The sequence below is a fragment of the Equus asinus genome, chromosome 4 (genome assembly GCF_041296235.1).
Source record: "Equus asinus isolate D_3611 breed Donkey chromosome 4, EquAss-T2T_v2, whole genome shotgun sequence".
NCBI lineage: Eukaryota > Metazoa > Chordata > Mammalia > Perissodactyla > Equidae > Equus > Equus asinus.
The window spans coordinates 93,315,435-93,336,367 of record NC_091793.1 but is presented as its reverse complement, the minus strand read 5'-3'; the positions used below and the strand labels follow the sequence as shown (position 1 = coordinate 93,336,367).

The window sequence follows — 20,933 nt, the reverse complement described above, 5'->3', positions numbered from 1 at the left end:
AATTGTTTTGGAAGTCCTGATGTAATTTTTTTAAATTCAGTTTTCGGAAGAGAAGTCTGTTTTTGCCAAAAAAAAAAAAAAAAATCCTCCTTGGGAAATAAGGTTGTCTATGTGCAGTTGAGGCATAGTTCAAACAAGGTCGTTATATCACTCAAATTAATTTTGGAGAAATAGAGAGAAGTCCAAACCTTTAGTATGATAGGAAAGTAACTACCAAGTTTGGTGAGATCTTACTCTCAGGCAATTGCATTTTATTTGATTCAATATTATTTAATTCAACTCACTAAGCATTTGCTTTGTGCCAGACACTGTGCTAAGTGCTAGAAATACAAAGAGGATTTAGGTAAAATTTGTTCCATACCAGGAGCTTGCAGACTGGTGGGGAGGAGAAGTGATTCCACTAGAATCTAACTTCCAAGAGAGCAAAACTTTGTTTTGTTCACCCTTGTAAATGCAGTATTTAGAATAGGTTTTGGTACGTAGTAGGTGTCTTAATCTTCTTGGGCTGTTATAACAAAATACCATAGACTGAGAGGCTTAAACAACATAAATTTATTTCTCATAGTTCTGGAGGCTGGGAAGTCCAAGATCAAGTGCCAGCAGATTCAGTGTCTGGTGAGGTCTCGTTTCCTGGCTTGATGACAGTCACCTTCTCACTCTGTGCTCACATGGCCTTTCCTTGGTGTGTGCTCATGGAGAGAGAGAGAGAGAGCAAGAGAGAAAGTGAGTGTGAGAGAGTGAGGAGGGGATCTCATGTTTCTTCCTCTTCTTATAAAGGCACTAATGTCATCATGGGGCTCTACCCTCATGACATCATTTAAACTTAATTACCTCCCAAAGACCCCACCTCCGAATACCATCATTTTGGGGATTAGGGCTTCAACATATGAATTTGGAGGGGACATAACATTCAATCCGTAACAGTAAGTGCTCAATTAATAACTTCTGAATATGAAAGAATGGATGCATTATTATGTTGGAGGAAGAATCTGAATTGTCATACATTTGTATGACCAATGGTCACTAGCAGGGAAATTGGGCATGTTACTATCCACTCTCCACCATCATCTATAGAAGATCATAAAAGTTGCCACTCTTAAATTCTAGATTATAACCTGGCACATTTGGACTGATTTGGATGTAAAACTTCACATCTCTTAGTGTTTTCTCAGGACTAACTTCTTGCATAAGACAAAACATAAATGAATTTTTTAGGAGAGCTAAGTCTCTGGGAATTCTACTGCAAGCACTAAATACCCAGTTCTCTGTTTTATGAACAGGAGGAACAGTCTACGTCATGGAAGCTGGCTTATACAGCAGAAATGATCTAAAACTCTAGTTCAACAGCATGCTGACACAGACCACAGATAATCAAGCCTGTCCCATAACTACATTGCCCAGAATATGTGAGTTTTTCTGCCAGGAGTGACCATCAATAGAATTACAGTACTGGCCTCCTGTCTGATGTGAACAGACCCAGGAGGTGGTCAGTTAATCAACAAAGTCAGCTGAAAGTGGAGAGTCATAAAAGAGGATGCATGATAACTTACACAATTCATGGCAAATAGACTTTAAAACATGCATATGCATACTCATCCTTCAATCTTTTGGTATGAGGTGAGGGCATTCTTTTAAGTACTGTTCTGCTGATTGGAATGTCTGTTTTTCTGTCTTACATAAACCATCTCCACAATGCATCTGCCACAATTTCCAGTGTCAATATCTTTAAATTAGATTGAGAACTTAAATATAGTTGGAAAGCATTCTGAGAACAGAATCTTCCTACACTTCTATGACTTTTTGCAGTTTTATGTTTATAAACCTCCTAATTTCTCATCGTTTGCCTCTATTGAATCTGTTCAAAGCCATAAATTCCCTTTATATTAGTATTTCATTGGTTTTTCTGAATATTTTATTAAATTCTGGAATTGCAATAACAAGTAGAATTTTCATGAACAGGTTTCAGAACTAACACAACTGATTCTTGACAAAAATACAACTCCATGGGTGGGAACAGATATGCACACTGCAGAGTGGCCAATTAGCTGTGAGTAGGATAAAGGTTTCATAGATTTAGTGCAAGCTTTGCCTTGAGTGGTCTGCAAAACTGTGTTATTAGTGATGATCTACACTGTGTGACAATGAGAAACAACATGCCAGGCTTTCGTTGGGTGAGGATGTGTAGATCATACTTTTAATATAATATTAAAATTATTTCAAGAAAATGTAAAATACAGCACTTACTTAAGCTGGCTTGACAACGCAAGAGGGATTTGGTTATTTGTGCTGAGAAAAACAGAATAAAAAAAGAGTACTTGATCTGGAGTCAAAAAACTTGGATCGACGTCTCAGGTCTGGCATTTACTAGCTGGATGAGCTTGGCCTTCATTTGTACCTTCTCAATGTGCCTGTCTGGGTGCCTGAAAGTTGTACCCTGAATAAAGATTTAGACTTAGCTCATAGAGGTCCAAAACAATTACTATTATGAGAGGAGATTTTGGTGAAAAGTGTCAGTTTTATAGGAAATTTATTGCATTAGTTAGAGCTCTCAGTTGCAAATAATAGACATCAACTTTGAGTGATTAAGGAGAAAAAGAATTTATCAAAAAGATGTGGGGAGAAATTACAGAATCCTTGGGAGGGCTGCCGTGCCAAGCCAGAGGCAAAGCTGCCAGAATCAACATCCCAAACAATGCATGAGAAGTGGTCTTCAGCCATCACTAAGACATAGATACAGACGTGTGTACCACTTCTGTACTAGGAAAGTGATTTTAACACAACCAACGCAGACACCACTGTTGTGTCAAGGTTTCAACCTTGTAGCTACTGTTTCCTGCTGCCACTGCATAGGAAGAGAGAGACAGAAAGAGGGAGAGGGAGAGAGAGACAGAGAGAGAGAGATCCCTTTATCCTTTCTTGCTTGAGTCCTTAGATCCTGAGTCCAGTCCAGCGTGGATGCATCTCTTTTTAATTGGTTACAAGTTTGAGCCTAGTTATAAATAATGCTAGGAAAGCAAGTACCTAGTGTTTTTAGCTTTGATAGCAAGCTCTTCAGATAGGAATGCAGCAAATGTAGAAAGGGCTTAGATTCTGAGCCACCAACATGAATGTCAAATGTCTGCCTAGGCACAAAACAGACATGTTGAGGCCAGCATGAATTGCAGGAATGCTGCAAGATATGTGCCTAGGTGAATATAAAGTGTCCAGAAAAGAGAATTAAGAAGACCTCTATCCTCATTTAGGAGGAGGCAAGCCACTGAACCCTCTGAAGCCTGAAGGAATTAGATCACGGTGATAGCTGGGAATTGCAGTTTTATGCTCACTCTCAAGGTAAGGAAAGGAATTGAGATGAGTGTCCAGACCTTGATTAGCACTTTTTAAGGGTGATGAATAGGCACATCTATCTGCTTGCTGTAACAAAAATAGGAGTAAGATGTGTCCCTAATGGGATAATGGAACAGTGCTACAGTTCTTGAATTTCCAAGTTTTAGGAGGATTTAGGCAGCTGTGATTAACCTGACAAATCAAGGAGGGGATGGTTTGAAGGGATCCAAACAGCTGAGCCAACCTGGCACTCCTTCCTCCTGCATCCTTGAGGGCCTCATCAGACAATGGCTTGGCTCCACTCTTGGTGTGGATTCTCTGTCGGGTTTCCAAGGCAAGGTCCCAGTGATGCTGAATGCTGAAGTCAGGGCCAAGATTCTCTTGGCTATGGTCCTCTGGTGTGCCCATGGAGGCTGTTTCTAATCCTATTTTGGAACGGACTGCAGTAGGGAATATCTCATTCAGCGATAACCAGCCAGCAGTCATTGCACCCAAGGTGGCCTTTGAATTATCAGCCATTTATACATATAGCAAACATTTATTGAACACCCATGGTGTTCAGGATGCAGGGCTAGAACTGTAGGGGGTTGGAGAGAGAGAGGAGGGATGCGCAGCCCTGGCCTCACGAAGGTGACAGGAAAGGACTAACACGTTGTGTGGACTACCATCTGGAAGAGACCAGAAATTCTGTTCATTCACGACCGTACTACGTTTGGTTACTTTATACAGAGATCAGCTGCCCTGTGTAGCTGGAGAAGAAATGGATGTAAAAGAAACAAGATCCAGTGTGTCATTGCCTCTTTCTTCCTACTCTGATCATTCACAAATTAGTCTCTAGTTCCTTGAGGTCAGGGATGATGTCTTATTTAATTTTGTAACCCTTTATTAGCCAGTGTAATGCCGTAGCATGCAATATATAATGGAAATGACTGAAACATCCTTTCTAGAGTCCTGCCTACCTGTGGAACGTGGGCCCTTGGGCTGCTAGAGGAATATTTGATGAGAATACTCTTATTCATAAATGTGTTCACAGATCTCTAGCACTTTGGGTATCGCTAGTGACAGTGATATTTCACGCTAATTATTTGGTGGAATTTGCAGTTCTCGCAAAAGAAGAAAAGAGTGTTTGCTTGCTTTCTTTATGACCTGATCTGGTGATCTTGCGTCTAGGCTGAAGATTTCCAGGACTGTTCTGACATCCTTTATTGTAGTGAGAGCTGAGCTCTTGGATGGGGATGTGATATTCAAATATGGCAGTGGAACACATATCGGTAAATGAGTTCTTCCCCTTCTCTTTCCTAATGGAGCACCAGTTTGATGGGGAGAGGGACAGTTATGTATCCAGCTAAAAAGTCTCACCTTTCTGAACAACTAGGGGAGGTCATTTTTCATAGTGCCAGCCAAGGAAATTTAAATTGAATTTCATGGTAAGCTTTTCAGTTTCTGATATAGGTACTTTCCCTTCCTCCTGACTTTGTTGTTCTTTCTGCTTAGAATAATGACACGAGACTGAAGATGCAGCATGCATCTTTTTACAATGAGGCAATAAGCAAGAGGACTAAATCCAACATACAAGGGATGGCAGAGCAAGAAGCAAGAGTCGAGGTCATTGACAGCACGCTCGAAAAGCTGCAGCAGCTCTGGACTGCTTCAATTCAGATTTCTTATTATGTGAAAAAATAAACCTTGTGGTCAAGGCTTCTATAGATCAATTTTTTTTTTTTTTTTTTTACTTTTAGGTCAATGTAACGCATACTGATCCAAGTGGCATCTTCAGATCTTGAAATTTGTCAAATGTTGAAGACTGAAGCAGAAACTAACAAAAATCATTGTTCGGTGTATAGGATTAACAACCTTCTAAAGTAGTACGTTTAAGACATCTATTGTAAACCTGCTTTTAAAAGAGAAAATAGCACGCTTCCAAACGATTTCATCGGGAAGGCTTTAATCTAAAGCACAAGTAGTATACATAAACTTTTTGAGAATTACAATGTGAGCTATAGCTGTCCCGTAGTTGACTGATAAAGAATTCCTCGCCTGGAGAGTAAAAATTTGTGAATCCACCATTGTTCAGGGGAGGATGGACTTTAGCTCTAAACACCAATACTAGTTATACAGACAAATATATCCATCAGTGGGCAAGGATGATTCATTGGTTCCCTTGACTATGCGCCTGGGACCAGCAGTGTCATCATCACCTGGGAAGTTGTAAAAATGCAAATTTTTAGGTCTTATTACACACGCAAGGATTTGGAAACGCTAGCAGTGGGGTCCAGCAATCTGTTTTAACAAGCCCTCTAGGTGATTCTGATGCAAGCTAAAGCTTAAGAATCACTGCTTTAGATTAGTTTCCATACTTTAGATTAATTTCCATACATTAAGCTAACCAGGACTGTTTTCCCCCTAGTTCTAGGGTCATTAACATCTTTCTGATTTGTGACTTCGTCTCCTGGTGACCATTTCCAGAGGGAATATCCTATGGTGGTAAATTAAGAAGTTGGCATTCTGCTTTCTAAATCAATGTCATGTAAGATGTAGTCCCTTTCTCCCAGGAGCCTTAGGCGAACCACTAATATCACGTTTCCAAACCTGAGTTAATCTATCTTACTGAGGGGAGATCAGTCTGAAGAAACTGACCTCTTTTTATTCATCTTTACTATAAAAAGAGCATTCAAAGTTATATTGAAATTTATTTTTTTAGCTTAAAAGGACTTTTCAAAGCTAAAAATGGGATTTTCCATGAATAATCCAGAATGTGAACAATCTAGCTTTAGCTAATTGGTTATTGACTATAACTAGACAAAAGGAAAAACATAACATTGGTCTTTCTGGCTAGCTAAAATAATTTCCTGGTTTAAACACTTTATAAAAGGTTAATTCTACAATTAAATTCAACACACACACAAAACGTAAATAATACATGGGGAGCCTTGTTTGTATATTTACTTAGACTACAAACTATCAAAATTAATGACTTATTTTTCCCTCATAAAAAGTCCTTAAAATAAAATGTACCTACCTTTAAATTAAGTCTGATTTGATTTATTCTGGAAGGAAATGTCTTAAAGCTTCCTTTCTTCATGATTATATTATAATTCTTTGTCCCAGAAATGGAAGCAGGTACATGCAAAAGAGAAATTTTATGTTAGTATAGCTTCTGTTAGAAAAGATCAAGTGCCTGAGTGAGACACTCAATCGGCAGGAGTTGGTCAACCTTTTGAGTAACATGTTTGACTTTTAGGAATAAAATTAATTTCTGATTTTATCATATGGATTTTATCTGGTGTATGTTTACAGGTATTTTTAAGTGTGGTGAGGTATGTGGGAATAATATGAGAGCTAAAAATAGAGAGTAGTAGGTACTAATTAAATATATATTGAATCCTTATAATAAATAATCTGCTATAACAATTATTTAAAAGAGAACAAATCCACCTAGATGTCTTTAACTGTGGCATAGCTACAAATATATTAGAAACTGTCATTTTACCCGATTTCCTTGAATCTGGGAACTTGTTGTTTTATTCAGGATTCAAAGTGTTCATATCAAAGACTGTAGTAGTGTATATCATAAATGATGGACTGACGTTCACTTGGTAAGTACTAGTAGGGCCATGGGTGCCCGTATTATTCCCATCGTTAAATATTTTAACTGTCAACTTTCAAGAAAGTACAACCCTGAATGGTGTATAGCAGAGAGAGTATGGTTAAGAAAAGTGAGCGAGAAAAATTGCTCCAGCTTGTCCCAGGGTCTGGAAATATTTTCACTATTGGACATGCCCAGATAGGACACATTTTGATTCCATGCTGGGAGTCCTGAGAATAGAAAATAGTGTTTGGAGTAGGGAGGAGAGAATAACCTTAGGTGGGGAAAGTGGGTAGAAGTAGACTAACGATTGAATTTAAAAAATACTAGGGCAGAGTGAAGGGAAGCAGGGGTGTTCAGGGTGTCAGGATAATCCCAAATGGGCATCTCCAGTTCGATTCGCCTATCTGCTGGACCAGATGCGCCACCTGCATGTATTCCTATTCCCAGTTGTCTTCCTTTGTTGCTATGCCTCCTATTTTATAGAGACCTTCTGTTGGTTGGTGATATAAGGTTTTAAATCTAATAATCAAACTACTCAGCTGTAAAAGTGTTTATGCCACAGGACCCGGTTCCAGGCAGATTGACTTTGACGCTCAGGCATAAAGGTACTTTGGACTCTACCTTCTTTCGACCTTAAGAAAATAAATACACAGAGAAGAGCCCAGGGCGGTGATTTACACAACCTCTGTAGACTTGCCCACAGAACCAAGACACATTAATTGGTTTTCCGACCAAAGTAGCTCTATTAGACATCAACCCCAGGACCGCTCTCGGAGCTGTGCTGAACTCTGCTCTCATGACTTGGAAACCAAAGGATAGCCTAACCTCTTATTTGCAGTGTTCAATGAAAATATCTCAGTTCTGTTTTTATCATGTGTGCCGCAAGATCAGCTTTCTAAGCGAAAAATTCAGATTCGCAATGCTGCAGAAGTTATCCAGCGGTCTGCAAACTCTAACCTTCAGGGCTTCTCAGGGACTTGGTAGGAAGTAAGATGAGCCCCAACTGGGGAGGATGCTTACCACTCTTCCCTTTGGAGCAGCTCTGTCTCTTTCTGCTTTATAATTTGGTTTCCAGTATGATTTTGTTTGATGACAGTGTTTCTAGGCTAAAAATAAAGTGTGAAAATCTTGATGCAATGATTATTTGCTTTACAAAAGGATTTCTAGTGCATGTAAAGTCATTCAGATAAAGGCTGATATAGTGCCTGGAACCACTGCTTTTCCCAGATGCCTGTATTCTTTTGCAGAGTCTGTCTGTGGTGGCCAGGCATCTCCTCTCACCACCCTCCATTATTTTTTTCCTTGAGGACTCTGCTCCATAGAGGTCCACATAATTTAGCCAGCTTGGGTCCTCTCTCTAAAATGGGCATGCAAGTCTATGAGTTTGGACCTCCAGGTGTGCAGACTCTTGATGTTGTTTTATTTATTGACGTAATTATTTATTTATTTTTGAGGAAGATTAGCCCCGAGTTAACATCCCCTGCCAATCTTCCTCTTTTTTTGCCAAGGAAGATAGGCCCTGAGAGAACATCTATGCTCATCTTCCTCTACTTTATATATGGGACGCCTGCCACAGCATGGCTTGAGAAATGGTGTGTAGGTCTGTGCCCAAGATTCGAACCAGTGAACACCAGGCTATCGAAGCAAAGCACACAAACTTAACTGGGGTGCCACCAGGCTGGCCCTGCACTTGATGTTCTTTACAGGAGGTCTGTGGGCTCTATGCACATCAAATGATGCGACTAGATGGAAGGTGGGGAGTGTCGTCTAATTCCTCAGGTTAGATGTCTTTAGGCCTTAGCTCCAACTCTTCTGGGACACACACACACACACACATACGCACACACATACACACACAATGATTAACTCCTTTGAATCTTCAAAATATCTTCTCCCTATTGTGTTTATCTCTCTTCAGCTCCCACTTTTCAATTTGTACGCGTGGTATTAGGATGATGGTTGTTACTGCCACGTATTGATTTGGCTAAAGAGGTTGATAAGCGTCTTTTTCCTACAGCTTTAATGCAAAGACTTGTAAACCACTCCATCTATAGTTGATATTGTAGATGCCATGCCCAAAACTTTGTATTGCTTCCTCCTGTTATTTTGACCCATGCTAATCTCCAGGCCTTTCCCTAGAAAAGCCTACTCCACTTTGACTGCCTGCCACCCTTGTGCCCTTGTAGTTGGCAGCTATGGTGTAGTTCTTTAAATACTGTCTCTCTTTCCACAATCTGGGGTTGTCCACTTAAGCCAGGGAAGACTAAAAAGAAACTGCCCTTTGATTGGATTTTCCCTGTCAGACAGCAGTTATAGATCATACAACATTTTTTTTCTCTTGTTTTTTCTGCCCCGTAACCCAAAGGCAAGTGGGCAGTCTAAGGCAGCTTCAGTTCTCATTGCTGTGAGAGCATGAAACATCATCCTGGTGGCTCTCCTCAGTGTTTTGACTGGCACTTGATCCTATACACTAATTGAATCAAGATAGTGCAGAATAAATGACTGAAAAATGAAAATTCCAATCAACTGGTTGTTTCGCCTAATACCAAGCCACAATTTGATTGTTTTTCTTTTATATTTTTCCTTTTCTTATAGAACTGATTTTTTTGGGGGGGCAGGTATGGTGTCATGCAGACATAGCCTTTATTTGTCAGTCTTCAAAATGATGAGCTTGGTCTCCTTCATTCCCAAGTGGGTGATAAGAGAAACACAGCACTTCAAAATTAACAAAGATGGGAAAAATTCTCTATGGGAATAGATCCTCTAAATGCCAAAGGACAACTTGAAATTTGTATTAGACTTCTCTAGAAATAAGAACTGCTAATGAATAAATCAGCTTGGTAGTGATTTTGAATGTGTCCAAGATGAGGAAGTTTTTACTTTACTTGACAAGGAAATAAAGACAGTGAATAGATTATTCAATGGAGTGCTGATGTGGCTTCGCATCCATTCTGGCAGGTGCACTGTGCTCAAATATACATGATAATAGTTTAAATGTAAATAAGGTTAATGAATTTTAATATTCCTCTGAATCATGTATTCATACTTCCATTTGCATAGTGACTTATTTCTCAAGTCCTTTTGTAAATATTGTAATGAAATAAACATAAGAGGCGAGCACAAAGGAGTGCATACAATTAGCTCTGCAGACAGCCCTCCATGAAGGCAAATTGGAATCATATCACAGGATCGCAGACGTCAGGGATAGATGAGTCACAGAGGTAAACCAGCTGATCCTTCTTTTCTAGTGGGGAATTATTCCGTTTAGGAGGTTTGCAAAAAAGTAGCTTGGTTTAACTTTCTGTGCCCCAAGTGACAAGGTTTCTGAACTTGCCTTCAATAGAATATTTTCTGTGCTTCCCTTGGAAGCAACTGTGGTCCTGGGGATGTGTGGTGTAAGAGATGAAAGAGAACAGAGGTGCCTACCAAGACCACCTTGGGCATGAACACTGTCAGAGCTGGAGGGCAGCCTCTAGCCGCTGGGTGCACTCAGGCCCCAAAGTTAATCTGGGAAGCATGGCGGCACAGAACAAAACTCACTTCCATTAGCACAGCTTTCACTTTTTCTATTGCCACTTTTGAAAATTAATAATAATAAAAAAGTTATCCTTCCCTCTCACCATTGTTGTCCTGGGAAAGATAAGCCACATTGGTCTTAACTCTTGCTGATGAAGAATGCCGTTTAAATTTAAGATGGTTCATGATGATTATATCTTTCAGTTTTTTCTTTACTCCCAAACCTGTATATACCGTGACAATACTTAAAATTTCTGCTCTTCGTCAAATGCACTGTATTCTTTCATGCCTCAATTTCTGTACTATTGCAGGATAGTGGCATGGGTGCTGGGATGATCGAGAGAGCCCAGAGGCTGGAATCAGGGCACCTGCATTCAACTCCTGTATGTAACAGGAATATTAATAGTAACTTCATCACAGGTTTGTTGAATGATTTACTAAATGTAAAATGTTTGGAAAAATGCCTGGCATTGCTAAGTGCTTACAAGCTTTAGCTCTCACTAGTTTCTCTGCTTAAAATGCCCTTTGTCTTCCTCTGTAAAACTCTTTTGCACTTGGGGTCAGACATCACTACCCCATTTCCCCAGTTTTCTAATTCAACGCAGAGTTAATTGCTTGTTCCTCTTGTTTCTCTGACACATCTCACGTATTTGTATTATTGTATAGTATTTGTCAAGATGTATTAAGTTTAGCCCCCAATATTTCTCTTATTCCCAAGCTATAAATTCCTTGAGGGCTGGACCATGTTTTATTCCTCTATTTATCATCCCTCAGCACCCAGAACAAGCCCTGGATATAGCAGGTACTTGATATTTACTTGTTGGATTAAACATAAGCAATATATACGCATTCATTTTTCAGATAAGTCTGGCTGAGCACTATTCATCCCAGTATTGCTCTGGATGTGGGGGTGGATAAAAAGAATGTTCATTTTTCTCTGCTGACTGCAGGACCTGACCATTGGTGAGAGTAACTGTGCTTTAATAAAATGGGCAAGACCAGGGGGATGGGGCCGGAGGTGCCTGGGATTCTGCTTTTCATTCAGCAACTGAAGTCTGTGTTTGTGAGATCTTTGGTTGCCCATTTGTTTTTGAGTAGCCTTTGCATATTTGGGGACAGAAGTTAAGGACAGAAGCGTGGGGTTCTAGGCTTCCGATGAGACACACCTAGGTGAGGCTTTGGTTTGAAAGACCACGAGGAAAAGGCGCAGTTCTGACTTCCATTCTCTGGTTTGTATGGTAATGGAGGCAGCTCAGTTTCAGGTGATAAGAAGTAGCATTTGTACCAGAGGTGGTAGCAGGTCCAGCAAAGTCAAGTCCTGGAATTAATTCATGGAGATAACAGCAGTGTCCTCCTTAGGCTGGTTCTGTGGCATCGTTTGGGGCATTTTCCTGGAAACTGAGCCTCTAGTCTCCCTATGATTTTGTAAGTTATCTGATATCCTTCAATAAATCTCTTTTCTGCTTAAATTATCCAAAGGGGATTCTGTTGTTTTCCACTGGAAACCCTAACAGAGCTGCTACTGAGCCAGCTTCTTTTGTCCAGAATTTTCAGGAGTAGTGATGACAATAATAATGTGGTTTGCTTGGAACTGAGGACCTAAAATCAGAGCAAGAAGTCAATAGGTCCCTCCAGATATCATGTGACAACGGTCAGCTACTGAAGGAATGTTAGAATCATATAGTCCAGTTACTTTCAGTGCAGTCTTTTTAAAACAATTAGTTTTCTTGTTTATAAAGGTTGAACCCTTATAGTTGGAGAGGCACCTCCAAGTTCAACCAAGTAACATATTCCTTTCTACCATCATTGGAAGTTACAGAGCAGGAGTGTGAGTTAGTGCTTTCATTTGATGTCTCTCTAGACCCTTGAAAGCAAATTGGTTACAATCAGCAGAGGGAGCTAGAATCAGGAAACTGCAAGGCTGAAATGAAACAAACTGAGAGTTTCCAGGGGGAAAATTATCCAGCATAAAAGAAGGTCAGGAAAAGTTCAGTTAGGATTTTCTGAAGGAGAAAAAGACTGGGAGAAACTGAAGAGATCAGAAAATTGTTATAAGAGTAATAATAACATTAAAAAATAGGGAAGAATTAAAAGATATGATTAACAGCTGTCACTACTTCAATTGACAAAGCTGGTTAATTGCCCGTGTAATCCAAGTATATAATTTCCTACCTAGTATACTTCACTCCTGAGAATCATAAGTGAATTGCATATGTTACTTTTGTTAGACTGCTGAGGACACGAATCCAAGCAGTGGTTTTGACTTAGAAGGAACAACAATGGTAGAAACTAGACTCGTGTACACGTATGAGTAGGTCTTTCCTGGTTACAGGTTGAAGGTGTTTTAGAGCTGGGGTTGAAGACAGGGAGCACTTCCACTGTCTCTTCATTACATAGAAGCAACGATAAGTCCCAGGGAGCTGAACTGACTTGCCCAAGACAGGCTTCCTGGAATGCTATGTGTTGTGACATAAATAACAGGAAATTCAATGTTAGACTCCTTGCTTAATAGCAACTAAATAATCATCACACAGAAGTCCCTAAGCCTAAAAACATTCTCCTCAAGTACAAGTTCAAATCCTCTTTTCCCCCTTTATTTACTCAATTCTTGACCACATGGAAAAAGACAGTGATCTCTATGCATGTTCCGACCCATGTGGGACAACGGCAAAACCTATACAAATTGCTAGGATGTGTTTCTTTGTCTCCCTCTTTTGCTTTTGTCCTTTATTCCTTGATACTTGACAGATGTCAAATGCAAAGAACAGCAGGGTGAGTGCAGAAGGCTTTCTCACTGTCTTAAAGCTGGGACACACTTGGATATTTCTTCAAAATATTCTAGTCTGCAAATACTGGCAAAGGAAAGCCTCCTTTCCCTTGCATTTCAAGCATCCAGGTTTTTTACACTAGTTGACTTATTTTTTCTTTATTTGTCTTTGGAATTTTAAAGGTTTAATCCATTCTAGGCATCTACATTCTAGGGAAACGAGTTTGTCAGATTCAGGCATTTGGCTGTCTTTGAGCTGGTGAGAAAAGCCTGTCTAATACCACCTGTTCGCAGTTCCTATATTGTTTTAATCTATAGGCCTAGAATTTCATTCCATTCTATTCTCGGTGCTGTGACTACTGTGTTGTACTCCCATCACGGTCATTTGCCACCCACTTCTTTCTGTGGTTTACCTGGATTACTTTAGTGATCATTCAAAAATCTTAAAGAAATCTTAAGAAAAGAAAGGCATTTTCTTTGGTCATTGCTCAAGCCTTTCTCTGGCTTAAACTCTGATTTTGGTTGTGAAACTGAAGCTCATTTGTTGATGTAATAAATGAGCATTGTTGTCACATTTCTGTGCTTTTTTATTTGGGTTTCTTTTATGCCCTTTTTAAAAAAATTGGAATTTGTCAGGGCTGGTTTGGTGGCATAGTGGTTAAGTTTGCACACTCAGCTTAGGCAGCCCAGGGTTCATGGGTTTGGATCCTGGGTGCAGACCTACACACTGCTCATCAAGCCACGCTGTGGAAGCATCCCACATACAAAAAATGTAGGAAGACTGGCATGGATGTTAGCTCAGTGACAATCTTCCTCAAGCAAAAAGAGGAAGATTGGCAAAAGATGTTAACTCAGGGCCATTCTTCCTCACCAAAAAAATAAAAAGTAAAAAATTGGAATTTGTTTTCTTGGGTGCTGTAGCAATAAAATGATCTTAAAAGCACTTAAGATGTCATTATTTATAAAAATATTTACTTGTGGAAATAAGTCTGTTATAAATGTTGGTAGAATAAAAGGGACACTTGTTCCTCTATGTTGGGAGTATATTAATATTAAATGGAATTTACCTTCAGCAATCCCTCTAAGACGTGCCTCATAAGGAAGAGTCAATTTGATCGAGACCCTCTAAGCCTTGTTTATTTGATCGTCTGTGCTTGAACCTTTTGATAATTCCATGATGTTACTGTTTTCTGAACGTTAAATCTTTCTGTTTTAAGCCATCAGAGCCCTTTGATGTCTTTTTAAAGCCTTCCCAGGAGTATGTATATAGCAGAGTGTGAGCTCTGCATCATTATCAGATAATAGCAATTGCTCTTTGTCTTTTAGGATTGGACATTTGCCGTTGGTGGTGATTTCTTGTGGATTTCAAGGTCCATGTTATGTACTTGATCGCAATTCTGAAAAGGTGTGAATTGAGGTTGAGTAAAGGACAGTAAGTGACAGCCCAGCATTGGCTTTCCTGTGAGCCTAGACAGCTGCCCAGCTACTGTATTTTAACATAGTTTTAAAGATTTGTTGTTAGCTGCTGATTTTCACACACATTAGCCGTGTGTGTGTGTGTGTGTTTGTGTGTGTTTGAAAATGGCCATTGAGTGAGAGGGCAAAACTTAAGTGATGTGAAGATCTGCTTGGGAAATGTGTGGATCTTGATGAAACATGATTTGGAAGACAACCAGGAGACAAAAACAATTCTGATTAAAAATTTGGGAATTTATGAATATCTGGGAACATGTGTCTGTGAGTGTTAGAGGGCCGCTTTACATGCGTTATAAAGAAATCGAGGAATTGTACGAAAAAAGAGTAAAAAAGTCTTTCTTCCCTGCAAACATAGTCCTCTGTGACTTATGTGAAACATCTCCCAGCTTCATGTTAAATTATTTGTCTTAATGGGCTTGTTCATTTGTTTATGTTGGATATAATGGAGATTATAAAACTCAAGGTATTATTCATCGTATTTTCTTTGAAACATAAACTTCATATCACACAACCCTTTATTTATAAAGAAATTTCAATTTGGGTATGAAAATAGAAATAGCCTAGCCACTTTATTCAGAAAGATGAATAACATTTTTTCATGATTTACACTTTGCTTTTGGGAAATCCTTCAATTCACACATACCAGCCAGGTTATAATACACATGATACGCTTCACAGCTTTCTTGGCCAAGCAGTTTCACTACCCTGGAGGTGGAGACGCCTCTAGAGATAGCTGCTCATCGGGTCTGACCGCAAAGGAATGAAAAATGTCCTGAGCCCCTCCTGGCCCTCTCTGGTCTGAAGAATGACTTCAAGGGCATCATGCTGACCTGCCTTGATTCCAGGACAAGTGTGAGTCCAAAACCTAAGAGGGAAGAGGGATTAAGCATTGACACTACAAAGTGCTGACTCAGTTGGTCCAGCAAAAAATCTATTACACCATAAATCATTTCTTCTACAACATAAATGTGGAAAATCCCTACTGTGAAATTTTATCCTTAACACATTGACTTCACAGGATAACAGCTCATCAGAAGTAGGGGTTGTGGTCAGCTTAGTACCTTGGTGGCTTGATCTTAAATTAACCAGATATATGGGTCAGCCAAAAGCTGGCCGCCTAGCTCACAAGCACATGTAGAGTATTTACTATGGGGAGGTTACAATAAATGAAAGGTGGAAGAAAGTAGTTTTTATAGATTTCTTTTAAAGAAAGCAAGCTTAAGCCAAAATCTTGAAAGATCTGTTTTATTTTTATTTTGTGGTTGGTTTGTTCTGCGATGTGAATTTGATCCAGTTATTCAGTTTCTAGGTTTAAAGTTCACTTGGGCCATTTGTTTATTAAAAATGGAAAATAATTTCATTATTTGTTGCTAAATCAAGCAGTTAGAGAACAGGCCTTGTGACTGAGTTGAAAACTTTTAAGTGTTGTGTATTTTTTTGGTCTCCTTAACCAGATCATAGGCTCTTTGGTGCCACAGACTACACTAACTATTTGAATTACACCACCTACTAAAGAGTTCTGAAAGGATTTACACCTTAAAATTTTGTTTACTTCTCCTTAGAGTTCTTGCAAGGGATATAAGGCTGTATTTACACTATTATTATAATGATGTAAAAAGGCCAACATAAATGCATAGAGAAAAGAACTGAAGAAAATAACAAAATACTAAATTGAATATATCCAGATGATAGGATTATGGGTGAGCTTTTTCCTTTTTTAATTTTGTTATAGTTTTTTGTACCATCCAGTAGTAGAAAAATTAATCTTTAAAAACAAAATATACTTCTGCTTCTGGTTTTAATGCAAAGCTTGTATGAGATTGATCCTCTCAAGAAGAACAGATGTATAAACACAAATGGCTGTCAAAGTCATCAAAAAACTTCCAAGGCAGCCAGGTCTTGAAGGGGCAAGACAAAGAAAAGAGACACATATTGAGGTGACCCTGAAATTGTTACTTTCTTCTCTCTAGGTTTTTGCCAATTTGTAGGAAGGGATGAGAGGCTGGAGAAAAAGTTGAAGCCTAGGGCTTTTAGATTTCTCTTGGAGCTGGTGAGACCAACCCCCCCCCCCCCCGAAACAATAAAAACAACCTGCACCCCCCAAAACCAACCAACCAACCAACCGACTGACCCAAAAAACCTCTGGAGTTCAGAACTCACCAAGGAGGAGTTGCCGTGGTAAATGCCCAGGTTGAGACTGTTGAAAGACTAGACCCTGAGATAAACCAGAAATAGAGCAGCCCCTTCAAGGGCTGAAACCTAGTCTCAAAGCATCTCAACTCTTAATTGGATCTGCATTTGGTCTAACTTCTCTTGGGGAAGAAAATTCAGTGCTCTCTGGAGGAAGATAGCATATCCTTTATAATTTTTCATTCACAATATACAGCAATTAAGAGCTAACCGTGATGCCAGGAGACAGGACCATATGGCTAAAAACCAAAAGAAAAACAGATAATAGATCCGTGGGTGATCCAGATATTAGAGCTATTAAACACATATTCCAAAATGACATAATTAATGTGCTCAAGAAAAGCGATGACAAGATAGACAATTTCTATAAAAAGAATCATATGAAAAAACAAGACAAATGTGTTGGACTGGAAGTTTTTAAGGTCTCTTCGGGTTCTTATAAAGTGTGTCTTGTTCTGGATGTTTTTTCTCTTATTTGCCTTCTTTTTTCTTTTCCTGGTGGTGGCCTCATGCCTCTGAGATTCTCTACTGTCTCCTTTGTGGTGAGCTCATCCATATCTAGAGGCCCATCTCAGTATGAAAATTCTAGCTATACTGAAGAAGATATTCCAAAACTCGCCTCCTTCTCTCCTCCCACTCCCAAGTCATTTCCTATTCTGTGGGCCGGAACTTGGCAGGGATATGTAAAGCAAATTCCATTTTATAGCTGATCAACTTGCTTCTTCATCCCTGGGAAGGCAGTGTGCTCTTCACCAGAACAGGCTCAGGACTAGGAGTTTTATTCCCAGTTTTGTTTCAGTCTCTCTAAACAATCTGGGACAGACATAACCAAACCATCAAGTCACAGTTTCCCACTGAGCCCAGATGTAGCTTTCGAATCTTTCCCAGCATCACATTCAAGGCAGTTCATGCCAAATGATCAGGGATGCCATGGAAGTTAAAACTTATTTTCTATCCTTGAGACGGATTATCTCTGAAAGCTCTTCTGGCTCTAGAATTCTACAGTTATCTCCAGTAATTGGTTTTTAGTACATCTGTGGGTAAGAAGCATGAGGGAAGTGAGCAGCAGGAAGGGATAATTCGATTACAGTTATCAATGCATTTGTTTAACCTGAAATTGTGTCTATACGTTCACATTTTTCTGCCCTGAGTGATACATTTGATAAGATGGACCTTGCAACAATATGCATCAGTTGTCAAGGTAGGTGAAAGCTCTGATTTGGGCTTTTTAAATCTAGTGCCTTTTGTGGTATTGGACACAGCCAAGTGCAACCTCCCTATCCCTCAAAGTGGCCCCTTGTCCAACTCCACCAGCCACGGTTTCTTCTCTGCTCTCTGCAGCCTCGCTCTGGTGCTCCCAGTTGATTTGCACGGGATCCTGGGAGCAATTCATCTGAATGGTGTAAGTGTCAGAAGCACAGCTACCTGTGTAGCTAGCGTCAGTAACGATTTCAAAAGACCCCAGAGAATAGGAGGGGAAAGGCTTTGCTCCACCAGATAGGAAAAAAACGTTTTTTTCCCTTGACTTTCTAAAAATATTGTAGTAAAATACAAATAACATGCAGTTTACCATCTTAGACATTTTAAAGTATACAGTTCAGCAGTGTTAAGCATACTCACATTGTTTTGCAAGTGATCTCGAGAACTTTTTTCATCTTTTAAAACTGAAACTTTATACCCATTAAACAACAACTCCCCATTCCCCCTCCTCCCAGCCTCTGGCAACCACCATTCTACTTTCTGTCTTTAAGAACTCGACTACTCTCAAGGTTCACCCATGTTGTGGCGTGTGTCAGAATTTCCTTCATTTTTAAGAGTGAATAACATTCCACTGTATGTATACCATGTTTTGTTTATCCATCCAACTGTCTGTGGACGCTTGGGTTGCTTCCACCTTTTGGCTATTTTGAATGATGCTGCTCTGAACATGGGTGTACAAATATCAATTTGAGACCATGCTTTCAACTCTTTTGGATATATACCATATGATTCAGCAATCATATGGTAATTCTGTTTAATTTTTTGAGGAACTGCCATACAGTTTTCCATAGTTGCTACATCGTTTTAAATTCCCACCAATGGTGCATAAGGGTTCCATTTTCTCCACATTGTCACCGACACTTGTTACTTTGTGTTATTTTGGTAGTAGTCTTCCTAATGGGTGTTAGGTAGTGACAAAAGTCTTTTTACTAAACTAACGTCTTCCTGCAACTTAAAATTATTTTTCTGCAATTGTTTATAACAAATACATAAGGTGGACAACAGACACAGCCAAATTCATTACACTGTTGCTAGTCACTAGTCTTTAAAACTTCTAATTTAAATAATTCCTTTTTGAAAATTTCATATCAGTTATCTGCTATGTAATAATTGGCTAAGGAATTAGGGATTTAAATGAGCCTAAGGATGATATTCTGTTTTTATTCAAGTTAGGGCCTCAATGAATTGGCAAATTGTGGCAGGCAAATGGGTTGGAGATCAGAGCAGAATCATTAAGTTCTAATATCGCTTTCAAATTCGACCATATTCCAGGAGGTGAGAGCTGAGTACATTCTTCCAGACTGTTTCAGAAGATGTAAGTCTTTCTCCAATTATGAGGCTAGAACTTCCCCTAGCCCCTGAAAAACACTCCATATACTGAATAAATTAAAAAAACACGTGAAGTTTGAGTGATCACCATGTCTTAAGACAGACACAATTTCTTGTATAAAATCATGTGTCTTTTGAATTTTGAAGATTGTAGACATCTAAAAAGGGATATAAAAAAATGAGCACTGACTTTTATTTGTTTCAGGACCATTTTAGCATTCCAAAAAGTTTTTTTAATCCAAAAATCCATCATTATTTGTAAAGGATTTGAGCTATTCCTGGAGTCGTAGATTGGCTGTGTTTTAGAAAGATGAGTCAGGAGGAGGGAGGAGTGGTTGCCACAGCTGGATCTGTAATCAGGCCTATTGTCCCCTTCTAGGCAGCGGGGGTGGGGGGAAGGTGGGTGCAGGTGTGTACAATGCGCCTTTACCTGCTTTCACCCCTGTAGAGAGGGGCCTCCTTTTACTGCCTCTGAAGGTTGTGATCTGCACCCTCTTTTGCAAACGTGGCATTCTACACAGTCTGGCCGCACACCTTGATGGCTTCATGACCTAGATCAAGACAGGCAAAGTTTCCCTGGGGGCATTTCTGGCTTCTAGTGGCTATGTTTCAAACTTTCCGAGGAAAGCTCAGGGTTTTAAAAATGTGAACATAGAGAAAGACATCGAATATCAAATAGCCTATAGGCTACCACGAAAATTGATAAACTTCTTTTGCTTTATTTCTCAGTTCAATTTGGAAAGAAACTTCAGTATAGGCTTTTAAAAGATCTTTGTATATGGAACATTTCAAACCTATGCAACATAAATAGTATAATGGGCTTCTATGCGTGCCCCACGCAGCTTTAAGAACTGTCAACATCTGCCATTCTTATTTCATCTGTATTCATCTATAGCTCCTTCCACTCCCCGCCCCCACTCAATAATTTTGACAATGGATAAAATGGACATAGGTTTTTTTTTTTAAAAAAAACCTTTATTCAATGAAACATTGACAATTGCTACTATGGTTGGAGAGATAAGATTTGATCCACATTTTATCTTGGCACTGTTATCTAAAACCATGTGAAAACAAAGTGTTGACAGCATCTTCTCAGGTGAGATTTAAAATAAGTCAGTTAACCTCACAGTGGCATCCAGTCCTCCATTTATTCAATAAATATTTAGTGAGAGCCACCAATGTTCGAAGTAGTCTTCAAGGCACTGGGAAGACAACAGTGAACAAAATCAAGAGCAATTCTCACCTTAATGGGGCTTATATCCAGATGAGTGTGTGTGTATTTGAAGCTGCAGTATTAAATAAAGGTATCAGAGAGGGTCTCTGGGGAAGATGCTATCTGAACACGAGTTAAGGGAGCAGTCCATGGGAAATGTGAAGACTGTTACTATTTTAGTCAGAGGGAATAGCAAGTACAAGGGCCCGGAGGTGAGCAGGAGCCTAGTTTGTTCTAAGAACAGCAAGGGAGAGGGAAGTAGGAGGTGA

At 39.4% G+C, this 20,933-nt stretch overlaps 1 long non-coding RNA gene across 3 annotated transcripts in view; it reads left to right on the top strand.

Moving 5' to 3' along the window:
- Positions 1–20,933, top strand: part of LOC123285263 (uncharacterized) — a 71,359-nt gene that overhangs the window by 22,497 nt on the left and 27,929 nt on the right. Inside the window, exon 2 of one of the 3 annotated variants that reach the window (XR_011502816.1) lies at positions 10,741–10,849. The exons of the other annotated variants lie outside the window; for them this stretch is intronic. This is a non-coding gene — a long non-coding RNA (uncharacterized lncRNA). The remainder of the gene's footprint in view (positions 1–10,740; positions 10,850–20,933) is intronic. 3 annotated transcript variants of the gene reach the window in all.